The sequence below is a fragment of the Danio rerio genome, chromosome 14 (genome assembly GCF_049306965.1).
Source record: "Danio rerio strain Tuebingen ecotype United States chromosome 14, GRCz12tu, whole genome shotgun sequence".
In the NCBI taxonomy this organism is placed as follows: domain Eukaryota; kingdom Metazoa; phylum Chordata; class Actinopteri; order Cypriniformes; family Danionidae; genus Danio; species Danio rerio.
Window position 1 is genome coordinate 31303452 of NC_133189.1, and position 14908 is coordinate 31318359.

Genomic DNA, 14908 nt, shown 5'->3' on the forward strand with positions numbered 1-14908 from the left:
TTGAGGCGCAACAAAAACAAAAACATTAATGCAAAAAAACAAAAACATTAATGCAAACAGGGCCTGAGACTCGAATCTGCGACATTCCGATCACAACATGAAACAGGCAACATCAGGCAACATAACATTGTTTTCGCTCTTTGACCAGAGGCACATAGTGTAGTTTTTAATGATCCTGAGTCGCTTGTTCATGCTAGAAATGTAACAGTGACGTGGGTCAGTATTGTCTTGTAAAACACATCAACTTTTATTAACAGTTCAAAAGGGACCTTCACCCTATTCATAACAATCCATTCCCTCAAACTGTACTCCCTGATTAACAAATCAGAGCATTGGATTTGAAATTCACTTTACTAGTTGTGAGCATACAAAGTTCAAAAGCACACATCTCTGAAGCAATCTCTTCAATTATGAATTATTCACCAGATATTATTCCAAAGGTCATCTTATAGTAATTAGTATCCTGCTGTAGACTAAACAGCCTCAAGGTACCTGATGGCCAGTTTAATTACAATTTATAATGAGCATGCTGTTTGACACCCCCTATATGTTCAACCGACAGCCTCTGCAGATGGTACTTTGAAAACGAGGTGCGTTCCCACTAAAGAAACATATTTGCAAAGTTAACAAGTGTTCTTGAAGCCGGCCACGAATGAACAATAAGAAGGTGTGAGTTGCTTGCAAATGGCCACTTCAATCAATTTCCTATTCTGAGGCATTTTTCACAATCTCGCCGGCCGGTCTCATAGCGTATTGTATTTTCAGCTTTTGCCAGAGACAAATTACAAATGGCTTGCTCTGTGATTCAATAGTAACTTTGTTATTACTTTGTCACCGCACCGGTTTAAACTCTCACTCGTTCTGTCTTCCTGTATTCGCTTCTGATTTCAAAACTATTGCTAGGTTTAAACGCTGGGTCAACACGGCAATGAGACATAAGCCACAGAGCTGCACTAACTTCAGCAACCCACTTGAGCAAAAGGAAAAAGCTGAAGATCTTCAGTGGCGATGTGATGACCCCATCTAGACGTCCTTGATGAGATACTCTCTCTGTACACATAAGCCGCCTTTCGCCAGCCGCAATGTCACCGCACAGTAACCTCAAATCTACCAACTCGTTTAGCTTCTGTGCTCAGATCGCTACATCTACAGGGACTTACCTTGAGCAGGAGTGGAAACTGAGGTGGGCTTTAGCCACACAATCAGTCTGGCAAGCCCTGTCTACAGGTGAAGCTGTGGCCAAATTATACTTGGGAACTGCAAAATATTTTAAACGAATGATACAATGGTCAAAATAGGATTTCACATAAAATATCCAAAGCAATATGTAAAATATCCAGTATATACACCCTGAGAAAAAAAGGTAGGAGAAAGTTAATTTTAAAGTATTTATGTTGATACCTTCAAGGTACATATACTGTACGCACAGGAATTTTAAGAGGTACACTTTTTAAGTTACTAATATGTCCTTCTGAGATACCAATATGGACCCTTTAGCTACAAATTTGTACCTTCTGTAAAGGTACCGCCTCAGTGACAACCCTGTAGCCTACCCTGTAATTTCTGAGAGTGTATGTAAAAATATGCAATCTACTCATCTCCTTTGCAGTGGTGTAATCATGTAGATTTATGGTGCATACTTGGCTGATGCGATTGTTATATGAGCCATCTGAAATTTGCACCAAATAAGAGGACCAAGTCTGCTGAAAAGAAAAGTCTCTGCCCATTTTCAAATGAACACTGGTACAGTTTGACTAAAATATAGTATGTTCACTACACAGACCAAGGGTATCTATAAGCAGATCAAAAACAAGACATGATGTTGCAAGATGCGACCATAAAAAAGACAGAATGCTCAAGCTTACCTGTTTTATTTCATCATGGTTGTCATGTTGTACTTCTTACAACAGATCTTCATATCTCTGCAGCTTTATCTAGTGCTGTTTTGACTCCATTCTGAGACATTTCTGAATGGGTAGAGCAGTTAAAATATCCATATACAAATTACAGATGGTAGATCACTTCAGCTTACTTTTTTAATTTCAGCTTGTACAGTGCATAAAGGTTTATGCATATTGGTGATATTTTAGGAGTTATCATTTGGATTATTATACCCACATTTGTGTACAAATTAATTACCATGTATCTGTTTCAAATATGTCTGTTTATTAGCTAGAATAGCAAATATGTAGTTTTTAGCGCTTGTTCTACCAGGAATATGTCACATTACTCATCTAACCCAGGTTCATTCTGAAAACGTAGTACTAGGAACATTTCTGCAGATGGCAATTTATATTAAATATATCTATATACTAATATAGCTGCATTTAATTAAGTGAACGGGGCGGTGCGACGCCGTTACTTTTCACGCTCACCGGCTTCCCGATTACCTCCGTGTGGAAGGCTTTCCTGCCGCAACCAGTTTTTCCAGTTAGCTTGTCGTGTCCGTTGGCAGGAATTAAGACGCAGAGAGGAGCTGACCACGACGACAACGATGACCGGATTCGAGTCCGGGAAAGAGCGGTTTCAGAAATCAGGCAAGACAAAAACAGAACTAAAAAAATAAAGTGAAAGAGTTCAAAACAGGGTGAGAATGTGGTGAAATCCGAAAATGTGGTAAAAATCAGATGAGGGCTTTTCTTTTTCTGGATGGCTTTTGTAAATAGTTGCTTGGGTTTAGGGAAGCAAGTGGGTGGATGGGTCAATCGGTAAAACTGGTTGGGGTTAGGGATGAAGGAGGAGGGTGGATCAGCCGATTGGCCGGTTGCCCAGTCAATCATTCAGTCAGTCAGTCAGACAGACAGTCACTCGACAGTAGCCTCCGGTGGTTTTACGCGAGAACAGCGCGGGTGCGAACAGCGCTCACGAGAGATGTTCGAGATGTGAAAAAGCGCACACAGCGGCCTCTCACGGATTCGTGTAAACAAAAACTGTACAAATATGTACCTCCCAGGACGTATTTTGCTGTCTCCAGAAATGTCCACGGGACTACATTTTCATAATGAGCTTGGGTTGTACTCATTATAATCAGTTCCAAGCAATAGCCACGAGACACAAGGAATACCGAAAGTCACGTCACTCATCACAATCAGTTCCCACCACAAGACACAAGGAATATATAAGCTGTCCATCCGTTTCATTAATTTGGTTACAGATACTGACACAGACGTTCACCCACCCTCCTCCCCATCACTACCTAATGGTCCTGTCCAGGGGGGTAGGCACTGCCCTTGTCTTCTTCCTCGGCAGTCATAGCTGGATCTAAAGCATGGGTGCCCAAACTTTTTCCTAGAAAGGGCCAAAAAGCAAACTTGATTGAGGGCTGTGGGCCTAATATATATACCAAACCGTATGTAATATTCGCCATGGATAATTTTATTTGGTAATATTTAAAAATAACTGAAAAACAGTACTTTAAATCATATTAATTAATGTGTCATTGTAACATAACATGTAATAATCAACTTATAACAGTAAAAATATAAACAATCCCATTTATAACACAATAGAGTTTAATGTGGAATACACTAGTCAAGCGGCTCCTGCCTATACCTTGATTTTAATATATCTTACATTTAAAAAGTTTGATTCATTTATAACATTTTAATTGGATCATTTAATTTCAGTTTTTAGCTTAGCAATAAAACAAAGAATCAAAATGTTACGTTGAATTTGAAATTATGATTTCTGTCAAAGGCATTCGTTCCAATCACCTCTCCATCATTCTCCCTCTCTTTTCTGATAGGATGGTGGGCCAAATCAAAGGTTACCATGGGCCAGCTTTTGCCTGTGCACTGTTAGACATTTCTGTAAATTACACAGTTATTTACTGTATTTCACCCAGTGTAATACTGCAAATTCCTTTTACGGTAAATAACTGTATTTACCGTTGCATTATGGGAATTTAGTGTGACGTCGAACAACATATACAGCGATGTACTGTATTTGTAAAAATACGTGTATTATACTGTATTTTCCACAACTGCTTCAACGCCACCTTGCGCAATTCCACTACTCTGCACCACATTTTGCCTGAGGAACCTGGAGCAATTCTGGAGGACAATTTATTAGTGTGCCTGAAGAACATACTGGATTTAACAAACTTTACTCTGGTAAGCTGAGGCAGTGTTTCATTTTACAGAATGTTTTGTGGACGAGAATAGAACAAAGTAAAGTATAAAGTTGGCTATTATTATTTTCTCTGGCTTGGCGTTATTTCGCCCATTTGAGAAATATATCATCTATTAAGATGTTACCTTTATTTAATTTATTACATTAACACTACTATTATTTTAAATAAGACTGTTTATGACTATTAGCCATTGTTCTCGTCATATCTTTTTATTTATTTACATAGGAACCGGTGTTGCAGCGGGTTTTGGTTTAGGAGGGAACCAGAGGTATGCAGACAGTTTTGGAGGACACTTAGCACGAGACAACGGTCCGGCAGAGAGTGTTTTCCCCCAGAAGAATATGAATGAAAGACCATCAAATAATCCAGGTAAAAGCGCGTCTGTCTGTGCTGACAACACTCGACATTGATTTGAGCACCTCTTTTAGCATTTGTTTGCTCGGCAATATTGGCTGAAGCGATCTTAAAATGGTAATGTTAACTGTTAGCTAAACTGAGCTAAGTTTATACTGAATTGGACTCAAACTCATTTTAACGTGCAATGTTTAACTTATATTGATTTATACTATATATATTAGATGTTGTGAACTTATTTTTCTCTGGTTTAGAGTAACTTATAACGTTAGCTTGAGAAAATAACATCGCGACGTAACCTATAAGAACGTTAACGTAAATCTGTACAATATGCATAGAGGTAAAGTTGGTTTTATATTCACACATTCGTTCATTTAGAAGACTCTATACTGTTTACCATGTTACTTTGAATATTCGATCAGAATTAGCATGCCAGTATGACTTGAAATCAACATTAACACTGTTTATTTGACCGTGAGCATGTTGTACTTTGATAGTCATTAGCTGCTAAAATGATTTCGCTATTTAGAGTTTGCAAATAATACTTTTATGAAATTAAATTATTAAGGGGGAAGTCTGAATCTGCTAATATAAAACCAACTTTACCTCTATGCATTATGCTAATAACCACCTTTTTGCTATTTATTGTTTGCTAATTATTTTTTTATCACAACTCTTGACATTTGGTTTAACATAATTGTTACCATTATATTTTTTTCTGTTTAGATATGGCACGAGCACAGCAGCAGGTTTTGTCTGAAGAAACAAACAGCATTTCGGAGGAACATCTTGATCAGCACAGCCTTATGCTTAAAAAATAAGCAAGACCAGTAAGCAACCAAGGTAAACAAATAAAAAAAAAAGTTGTGTGGAGGTTGTGGATTGTAGCATGGTATTCTTATCTGTATTTTTGGCTTTTTTATGGTCTCAATATAGAATACTGGGAGCCTGCCTGTGCAAACTGGACCTCATACAATAGTAAGTACTGTACATCTATTTGTTTCTCAATATAGTAACGTTACTTTTAATACAAAATGTGTCACATGTTTAGTTGCTAGCTAAATAAAAAATATTTTTCCCTTTTTTTTTAAACCATTTAGTAGGGTTTTTTTCATCTTTGTTTATAATATTTTTGAGCAGATTGAGGTCTGTCATGGGTCTGACATTTCAAAATACAATAATTAGTATTGGGATACATGCATTTGTCTATGTATTAAATGTCTTTTTCCCCATATCATGTTGCCTAAATATTTTGTAATAAATAAAATAATAAAAATTTTTGTATAAATAATTCCAGAGGATGAAACAAAATGCACAGCAACAACCAGAGTGAGCCAGAAGAAGGCAGAAGTAGTGAAGAGAATGACAACCATGAACAACAGTGAGTTATCCTTCTTTCACCAGCTAACTGAGAACTTGGATTAGGTGAGACACCTTTGAAATGTCTAACAGTGTGGGCCCTACTTTGGTCATCTCTGATCTAACAGTGAAGAGAATGACAACCATGAACAACAGTGAGTTATCCTTCTTTCACCAGCTAACTGAGAACTTGGATTAGGTGAGACACCTTTGAAATGTCTAACAGTGTGGGCCCTACTTTGGTCATCTCTGATCTAACAGTGAAGAGAATGACAACCATGAACAACAGTGAGTTATCCTTCTTTCACCAGCTAACTGAGAACTTGGATTAGGTGAGACACTCTCAATAATTGTATCAGTATTCAGTCAGTTTTAGTTTATTAGGAATACATAAAACAAATTGTCTAATCTGTCCTGCAGTGAATCAACCCATCACAAATGCTACAATGTTTTTGTTAAACCTTGTTAGGGAAAAAAATAAACAGGACATTCTGGTTAGTTATCTTTTAAACATGGTAGTGAGCAGGTTATGAGCAGGAGCCAGTTGCTCAGTACCAGCTGAAAACTAGCCCCCCCCAGCTGCCATGCTTCAAAATAATTAACCAGTATATGATTTATTTTTTTTAAACAAGCTTCTTCTATGCTCATGTTAGTCTGTTTGTCCTTATCCAGAGTTCTTCATAATCCTGGACTGGGCCAAATCCTGACCAGATGCTGTGGTGGTCATGGAGGAGTGAATCCTAAAAGACACACGTGATCAATGAGTTTCCGCATTGATCCAATGGGCCAGCCTGACCACCTGCTGGTGAACTTTCAAGCCTCCGGTGCCTAGACTGCGGCCTTGCACAAGTTTGGCTAGAGGAGAACTGGTCGTGCCCAACTGAGCCTGGTATCTCTCAAGGGCTTTTATTCTACACTTTCGTCAGTTGGTGAAGTTTCTTCCATGCCACTGTCGCCACTGGATCGCTTGGCTACGATTGGTGGATCGGTGGATTTGCTCTTCAGTGTTTGGACTTTCAGCAGTGACATTTACTGCTTCAATTCTGAAAACTGGACTGAAGCAGCTTCAATTTACAAGAACTTCTATGTTAAGCTGCTTTGACATCATTGATCTACATTGTAAAAGTGCAATAGAAATAAAGATGAATTGCATTTGAACATGTGAATTCAGACCTTGTTGAGCATTTGACACCAGAATCAGTAATATTTTAAAGTTGGGTTGTTTCTGAGTCGGCTAATAGTTACAAACATTTATTTTTCCAACAATATGCAATTCAGAAGTTTAAATTTTTATTGTACATGTATGTTCTAGTGCTTTGTGTGATTTATTTATTTTAATGTGTTGATTTTATTGCTTAATGTAATTTTCACACATTTTCCTTAAATGCTTTAAGCATTATTAATGTTTTAAAGAATGGAATATTTTGTAATTGTGTCTGGTTTAATGTCAGTAGTACTTAGTACAATTGGGTTTTTTTTTTTCTCAACAATATGCAGGTCAGACACTTAAATTAGTTTTGTACATGTATGTTAATGTGCTTTGTCATTTTCAATGTTTTTTTTTCTCAAAATAAAATATTTTGAATGATTGAAATGTAATGTTTTTACACATTTTTAAGCTTGTTTTAAGCATCTCCAATGTTTTAAATAAAGAGTGTTTATTTTGTTAATATTTTGTAATTGTGTCTTTTTTAGGTCTATAGTATTAAAATAATATTAATACAATTATATTATAAAATATTTAGGACAAAATTAAAAGGTTTACAGTAGCTAACTGTTAACTTAGGTTTTTACAGTAGTTAACCATTTTCAGACACTACAGTAACATGCTGTAAACGGATTTACAGTTGTATACTGTAAATCTAAAATACAGTAACTTACTGGCAACAGTGTTGCCAGTAAGTTACTGTAAAAACCCTTTGAAATGTCTAACAGTGTGGGCCCTACTTTGGTCATCTCTGATCTAAAGGCTTCCAATTCAAGCTATGGAGGGGTCTCCACCAAAGAAATCCTATGATTTGTCAAACGATACTTTTGTCCAATGATCACTAAATAATCACTAAATAAATGTAATTCAGTATCATATTTATCTCCCTGGTCTTTCTGGTAGAATTTGTGTTTGTCATTAAACAGATGTTAACTAATGTTAACTAATACAACCCTATTTTAACAAAATCTCTGTTTTAGTATTCATATCAACAAGACGTGACACTGAAAAACTGTACATATCTTCCAAATGATATGCATTGACAAAATGAAAATCTGTAAGAAAATTGTATATAAACACTTTCCAAATGACCTTGGCAGAACACCTGAAAAGCATTAAGAGTAACTGGTTTGCTGTCTCACAATTTTATTCATTGCTTTAGCTTTCAAAAGCAAACTTTAAACAGACTTCTCTCTGACAGTCGAAATTGCATTACATTGTGAAAGTGTGGACATGGTGGAGGACCACAAGGGTTTAGGGTGCCATTTGGGATTGGGCTGAAGTTGTTTCACATTCTGCTGCATTCCAAATTTTACCCTGTCCAACTGTTACAACATTATTGGTATCCTAATAAACATATACCAGATGACATCCCTGGATTACCACAGTGTCAGCTATCTGCAAAATTAGTTCTACAGATTCAGAGAGAGAGTTTGCATGGTATTTATTCCATTAAGGATAAACAGATGGTAGCAAATTACAATTAATGTCTAATTTAATGAAAAAGGGTTTTTTAAAGTAGGTCATGTTGTGTTCCTGCCTAAAGATGAAGATAGAGCAGTGCCTTCTCCCAACTTAGGGACAGGAATGTCGGGAATAGCAACATCTACTGCAAACATAGCTAAGCTATCATTGACCAGTAACAGTACCACAGATAATCTATATCATAGCTATCAAAGATTTTCAACTGAAGCAGAAGTGCTCTCAGGCACTAGTTTTCAGGAGAGTGCTGACTTTTTCAGCTGGCTAAAATTAATTTACTGGACACAAACCATAATTCCTGGTTATTTTAACTAGTAAAATTGTCATAGCAGCTATTTTTGTTAGCCATCTTTGTCATTGAAATGTTAAGCTTCTACTGAGGTTTTGTAATATATAATTATGTAAGAGCAAGCCAGAGCCAAAGTGCTCTGCTTTGTGTCTGTGAAGTGGGACAGTTTTTTTTTACCGTATCTTATGAACCTGTCTGAATGGCAACAAATATCTATTGAAGCCTAATCATGTTACTAAATAAATGGATCTAATATGTTATATCATGAAACATGGAATTGAAATTCTAATGAATATGAATTACATGCTTAACATTAATATCTGTTAAGCATTATTAAAATTTGTGTTAATATTAAGCATATTAAGCAATTATTAAGCATATTCTAATGTTTTAGTTAATACAATAGTTAACATTGCATAATGGTGAACAATGTTGTTTAGAATTACATGATCTTTGTTATTGTTCCTATTTTAATGCTTCTCTTTACATTAAAAGACTAAATTAGTTAATGTTTGCTTAAGTACACAGAAAGTAATGTATTTGATAATAAATTAGATAACATGACTAAGAATATAGTAGCTTTAGATAGAAAATTGGGTTGTGCTAAATATAAAAATATTAATTTATTAATTTTCTTTTCAGCATAATCCCTTTAATAATCAGTGGAATGAACCGCCAACTTAAACAGCAAATGTTTTACACAGCGGATTCCATTCCAGCTGCAAACCATCACCGAGAAACACCCATACACTTTCATTCATGGCCAGTTTAGCTTACTCAATTACCACATCTTTGGACTAAAATCTAAACACCCGGAGGAAAACCCCGTGAACACGGGGAGAACATGCAAACTTCTCAAAGAAATGCCAACTTACCCAGCCAGGGTTTGTACCAGTTTTTTTGCTGTGATGCAATCATGCTAATAATAGAGTAGCAGTAATTAAAAAAGTTGCACTAACTAAAAAAAATTGTTGTGCAAACTAGAAAAAAACAAGTTGCAATAACTAGAAAAATTAAGTTACTTAAAAAAAAAAATCTGTAACAGTCCAGATAGTGAGATGCTTAGGTTTACTAAACTATATTGCAATTAAATTCTAATCTAATAAACAGAAACTTTGTATCGTTGGAAATGTATAAGTCTTCTGACTACATATTTTACCATTGTTTTTTGTTGTATAGGAAGTATAAGATTTAAAATTCATTTACTGTCTCTCTTCATCCTGTAGTTTGACTGCTTGAGGCTTAAATTACGGGAGTTTTCCGGAAGAAAACTTATATCCAGGAGAAAATTCTTATGTCTTTATGATTAATAATATTACAGTTATTAAAAGTAATGTTTAAGGACCTAGATTATAAAAAATGTTGCTATAGTGTCATCCCTCTTTAGAGTAAAACTGCAATATTGTGTGTGTCATTGCTTTTTCTGTATGCCAAATGATTTGTTTTCTCTATTAAGCCAGGTCAGAGGTCATGGAGACCTGGACTCTTGAAGGATTGGAAACAACTGTTTTCTGACTTACTTGCCATATTATTTAATTTAAGTACATTTCTTTGCATGCAAGCTGCCAGTTTGGGTGTTGATTGTACTAGTTTTGAACCAGATTTAATAAGACGGCAGAGAGTACAAGAAACTGTCACGTTAGTGATCAGGAACAGGAACAAAAAGGGTGTGGATCCAAGTGCAGATTTAATATAGTATAGTGCAGTAACAGTGACAAAAAAAATACAAAAATCCAAAGTACAAAATAACAAAACAAACAAACCAGGAACTCAAACAGACTAAACTAAAACTAGACTTTGACAACTAGGATAAGATACTAAACTGGATACAGGATGACAAGATACAAGACTGGATTCAAACACATACCACAAGGAAGACAACGACCGACTGACAAACAGAGGATGAATGACTGAATATATAGTCCAGGTAATCACAGAGAACGGAGACAGCTGTGGTTGTAAATCAGTGCAGTGAGAGACCGGGTGTGTGTGCGAAAGAATGTATGGAAATGTAGTTCTAAAGCCACTGTAGTCCGCTGGGGGTTGCTGGCGAACTACAGTGGCATCTGGTGGACATACACAGTCATGACAGAAACAGCTTTGAGTATAAAACAGATTTTACTTGGTGTGTGTGTGTGTGTGTGTGTTCTATTCATTTGTGGACCATTTTTACAGGTCCGGAGTCAGCTCTGAATAGCCTAGTGGCTGTCTGACCCACGACTCCTTGGAAGAAGATATGACCCCACCTTTGTGTTTCTATTTGGAAACTGTCTAACTGTTTTTAACCAATCAGGTTAATACATTTATATGTGTGACCCAGTTAGTGACGCATATTATAGTAAATTGTTATTGTTTTGAGATTATAAGCAGAGTGGCCCACAAACTCCAGCTTTTCTTCATCTGACAGACTGGTCATTTTTGGATTAAGACTGTCAGTTTCTCAACAACACAAACATACCAGGTGTAAATATAGTTCAGGGTGAAAACATAACTTTTGTTTTGACTTCAATTGTTTGCTGTTGACTCAAGAAAGTGTGCTCCTTAATCTTACAGAAGCTTTTCATACAGTTGAACATGAAATTATTTAGAGCATTTGAGTCAGTGGGTGGAGATGGGAACGGGGGAATGGTTTTATTTTTTTTTTATTTAAAGGACAGAAGTTCTGTAGTCCAACTGGGAAATTATTTCTCAAATTTGGTAGTGTGTCTACTTTATGTGGGATTCCGCAGGGGTCAGTTCAGGGGCTTATATTGTTTTCTTTGTAAATGTTACCTCTCTGCCTTATTTGTTGAAAATACTGTATGATATCACTTTATCAATGTTATGCAGGCAACACACAACTGTTCTGTATTTTCCAATGAAGGTAGATGATGCCACTATATGTTAAAGGCTCTGATGAGGTGAAATTAAACTTTGAATGGCACGTTTTTAACAACTAAGACATATTATAGTGTTTTGCCACAGTACATCATAACAAATATACTTTATCATCTAGACCAGAGAAGCCCAAACTAGCTGGCCCATGGTAACCTTTGATTTGGCCCAACATCCCATCTGAGAAGAGAGGGAGGATGATGGGGATGTTTCAAGATTGTCAATCCAAATGTAATGGAACTCTTTGTGGTTTTATTGTTAAAAGCTAACTGAAGTGAAATGTTTCAATGAAATGGCGTAAATTAATCAGATTTTGTTTAAATGTACATACTGTCACCCGACAGTGCAGAGACTTTGGTGAGCAAATCAAGACAAAGGTAGATTCTGCTTGACTAATGTATTCAGCATTGATTAAATGTGATTGTTTGTTTTTATTAATTTTTATTGCCATAATTTATCATTTAAAAATATACTGTGCATTAATTATTTCAATTTGAATAAATGTTTTTCTATTTATTTTTGAAATATTAGGAAAAATATGAGGAAATTATCCATGGCAACTGTAATGTAATTTAGTTTTGAATATATTTCTTCGGCCCACAGCTTTCAATGATATTTGGTTTTTGATCCTTCATACTAAAAAGCGTGGGCACCCCGATCTAGACCATCCTGCTTCTAATTGAGGCTACTTTAGCAAGCAAATACTTTCTAAAGTATATTTGAATCAGAGGGCACATTTGAAAAGCATGTGAAGCTGGTGTTGAAGGCTGTTTTCTTTAGTTTTAAGAATAGTGCAAAAATTAAAAGCTTTTTGTCTTTTAATGATTTGAAGCAAGTTATACAGGCCTTTATATTTTCAAGGTTGAATTGTTGTAATTCTTTGTATCTGGGGCTTTCTAGTTTTCTTGTGTCATCTTTGAATTCTATAAAATCTAACAACTAGAATTTTCATTTTCAAGCAGGTCTGTGTTTCTCCAGTGCTGGACTTCCAGTTATTTTAGTGTGCAATTCAAGGTTTTAAAGTTTGTTTTAAAGCCCACTGCATAACTACTAATTATACATATATTGGATCTTTTTTTAGATTCATAAGGTGTCAAGACAACCAAGGTGTAGTGAAATTAACTAAATTTATGAATATTAATGATCAATAATAACAAGTTATATTTAGTTATGAATATTCATTAACTTATTGTAAATTTCCCAGAGATGTGTTGCAGCTGGAAGGGCATCCGCTGCGTAAAACATATGCTGGATAAGTTGGTGATTCATTCCGCTGTGGCAACCCCAGATTAATAAAGGGACTAAGCCGAAAAGAAAATTAATTAATGAATTAACTTATAGTTAATTTAACAAAATAAATATAACAATGACTTTGTTCTCTCATCTGAGCGGACTCTTTAATCATTTGTTTATTTAAGGGAATTATATTTACTTCTTGTAATGTAGATGAATAGTTTAGAATTGTTATTAAACTTAATAAGCTGGTAGAAAGGGTCTTTACAATTAAAGTGATTGTTTCTGTGGGGCAAAACAAAGACAATCAAACGTGGTTATAGCATGATTTATTGACTAGTCTAACATATAACGAACAAACTTACACAACCTGACAACAAAAACACAAAAAAAGCGAGGAAATAAAAGATAAGATAAATTAAGGCCGAATCTAACTGAGTCCCACACAACTATTAAGAACCACTAAGTATGTAAAAAGGCGCAGTGAAAACGCACGACTTATACCGATTTTTCTGGGTCTTTCTCTATCTTCCTGTGATCTTTCTCTGATGCTTGGAAGATGAAGGCTGCGTCCGAAACCGCATACTTCCATACTATATAGTACGCTAAAATCAGTATGCGAGCCGAGTAGTATGTCCGAATTCATTGAATTCGAAAATCAGTATGCGAGAAGTACCCGGATGACTAACTACTTCCGCCGAGATTCTGAAGTGCGCATCCCATGCACGCTGCACTATCCCATAATGCCCCGTGAGAGAATTCATGAATGGAAGTGAGGCAACGCAACTGACGCAGGTAGGTCACGTGACCATGACAAACTGGCAGATGTAGTACGTTCGAATTCCATTCATACTGCTCACATTCATACTGTATAGAACGTACTTTTCTAACGGCCGAGTAGTACGTTCAAATTCAAATGCAGTACCTACTGAGTAGTAGGCGGTTTCGGACGCAGTCGTAGTCTTTTTAAATCCTTTGTCGTTTGCGCGGAGTTTGCTGTGCATATCGTAGCATTTGCGTGGCGCAAACTTTAAAGTTATAAATTGCAGGAAAATAAGAAAAGTGGACTCAGGCGAGTCCCAAAGTGCAGAAACAGGCCTTACTTTGTGTCGGCGACCTTCTTCAATGGCGTTGAGGTGTAACAGGTATTTAAAGGTATTGGTCAGGTAACTCCTAGTCTCTCCTGACTGACTAATGGCGTGAGAGGAAAAGTTGCATGGGAAACTTTTTTTGATTCTCCTTGCTGGTCTGTACCATCTGACAAGACTGACAAAACCTTAACTCATGGTTTGAAATTGCACCAAGCACACAAGGTATCATTCTGTGTCCTAGATCATGAGCTGTAGAATTATGAATGGAGAAGAATGACACCAAACATGACACTTTTAGAAAAACATAAAACATAGTTCATGCATTCTTAGTTTGTCTATGTCTTGAAAAAGAGCATATACTGGTGTAAGCATTAAGAGAGAATTAAAGAAGGGAATACATAGGTTACAAACCCATGACATGTTCTTTGAGTTGAATTTTGGGATTTCTATAAATCCAAGTTAATAGTGTGTGTCTTTGGGTGAGTGTGGGTCCCAGGATTGAAGTTTTTTTCTTTGGAATGTTTTTAAAGATGGGACAGGCTGGTCCTGTCCAGCCTTTTGGTAGATAAGAATCCAGACCTTTTTAGGGGTAACAATGGAATTTCACGTCCAGACTGTTTGTTACAAGGGTCAACAAATCACCCGAAATCTTGCTCTAAAGTGCTTGCAACCATTTTTGTAATAAGCTGGCTTTTGAATAGTCATTCCACTGCATTAGGTAATTTAAGTGAACGATTGAATAAGGTGCAAAATTTGTGAAAGGACTTACCATGAGCTTTTATTTCCAGTCTCCAATGGAAAGAGATGTGCTGTGTGACTGCCCCTTAAAGAACAAAACAGCCATGTTTAAAGTGGTTTAAGTCTCTCAGTCCACAGCTGGAGCCACA

General features: G+C 36.2%; 1 long non-coding RNA gene across 1 annotated transcript; it reads left to right on the forward strand.

Annotated features, from left to right (window-relative positions):
• The first annotated feature begins 3441 nt into the window (after positions 1 to 3441).
• LOC137487591 (uncharacterized) lies at positions 3442 to 7515 on the forward strand. The gene is made up of 6 exons (XR_012389781.1): positions 3442 to 4112; positions 4358 to 4501; positions 5213 to 5329; positions 5423 to 5464; positions 5784 to 5867; positions 6518 to 7515. It is a non-coding gene; the product is annotated as an uncharacterized lncRNA (long non-coding RNA).
• Positions 7516 to 14908: the final 7393 nt, after the last annotated feature.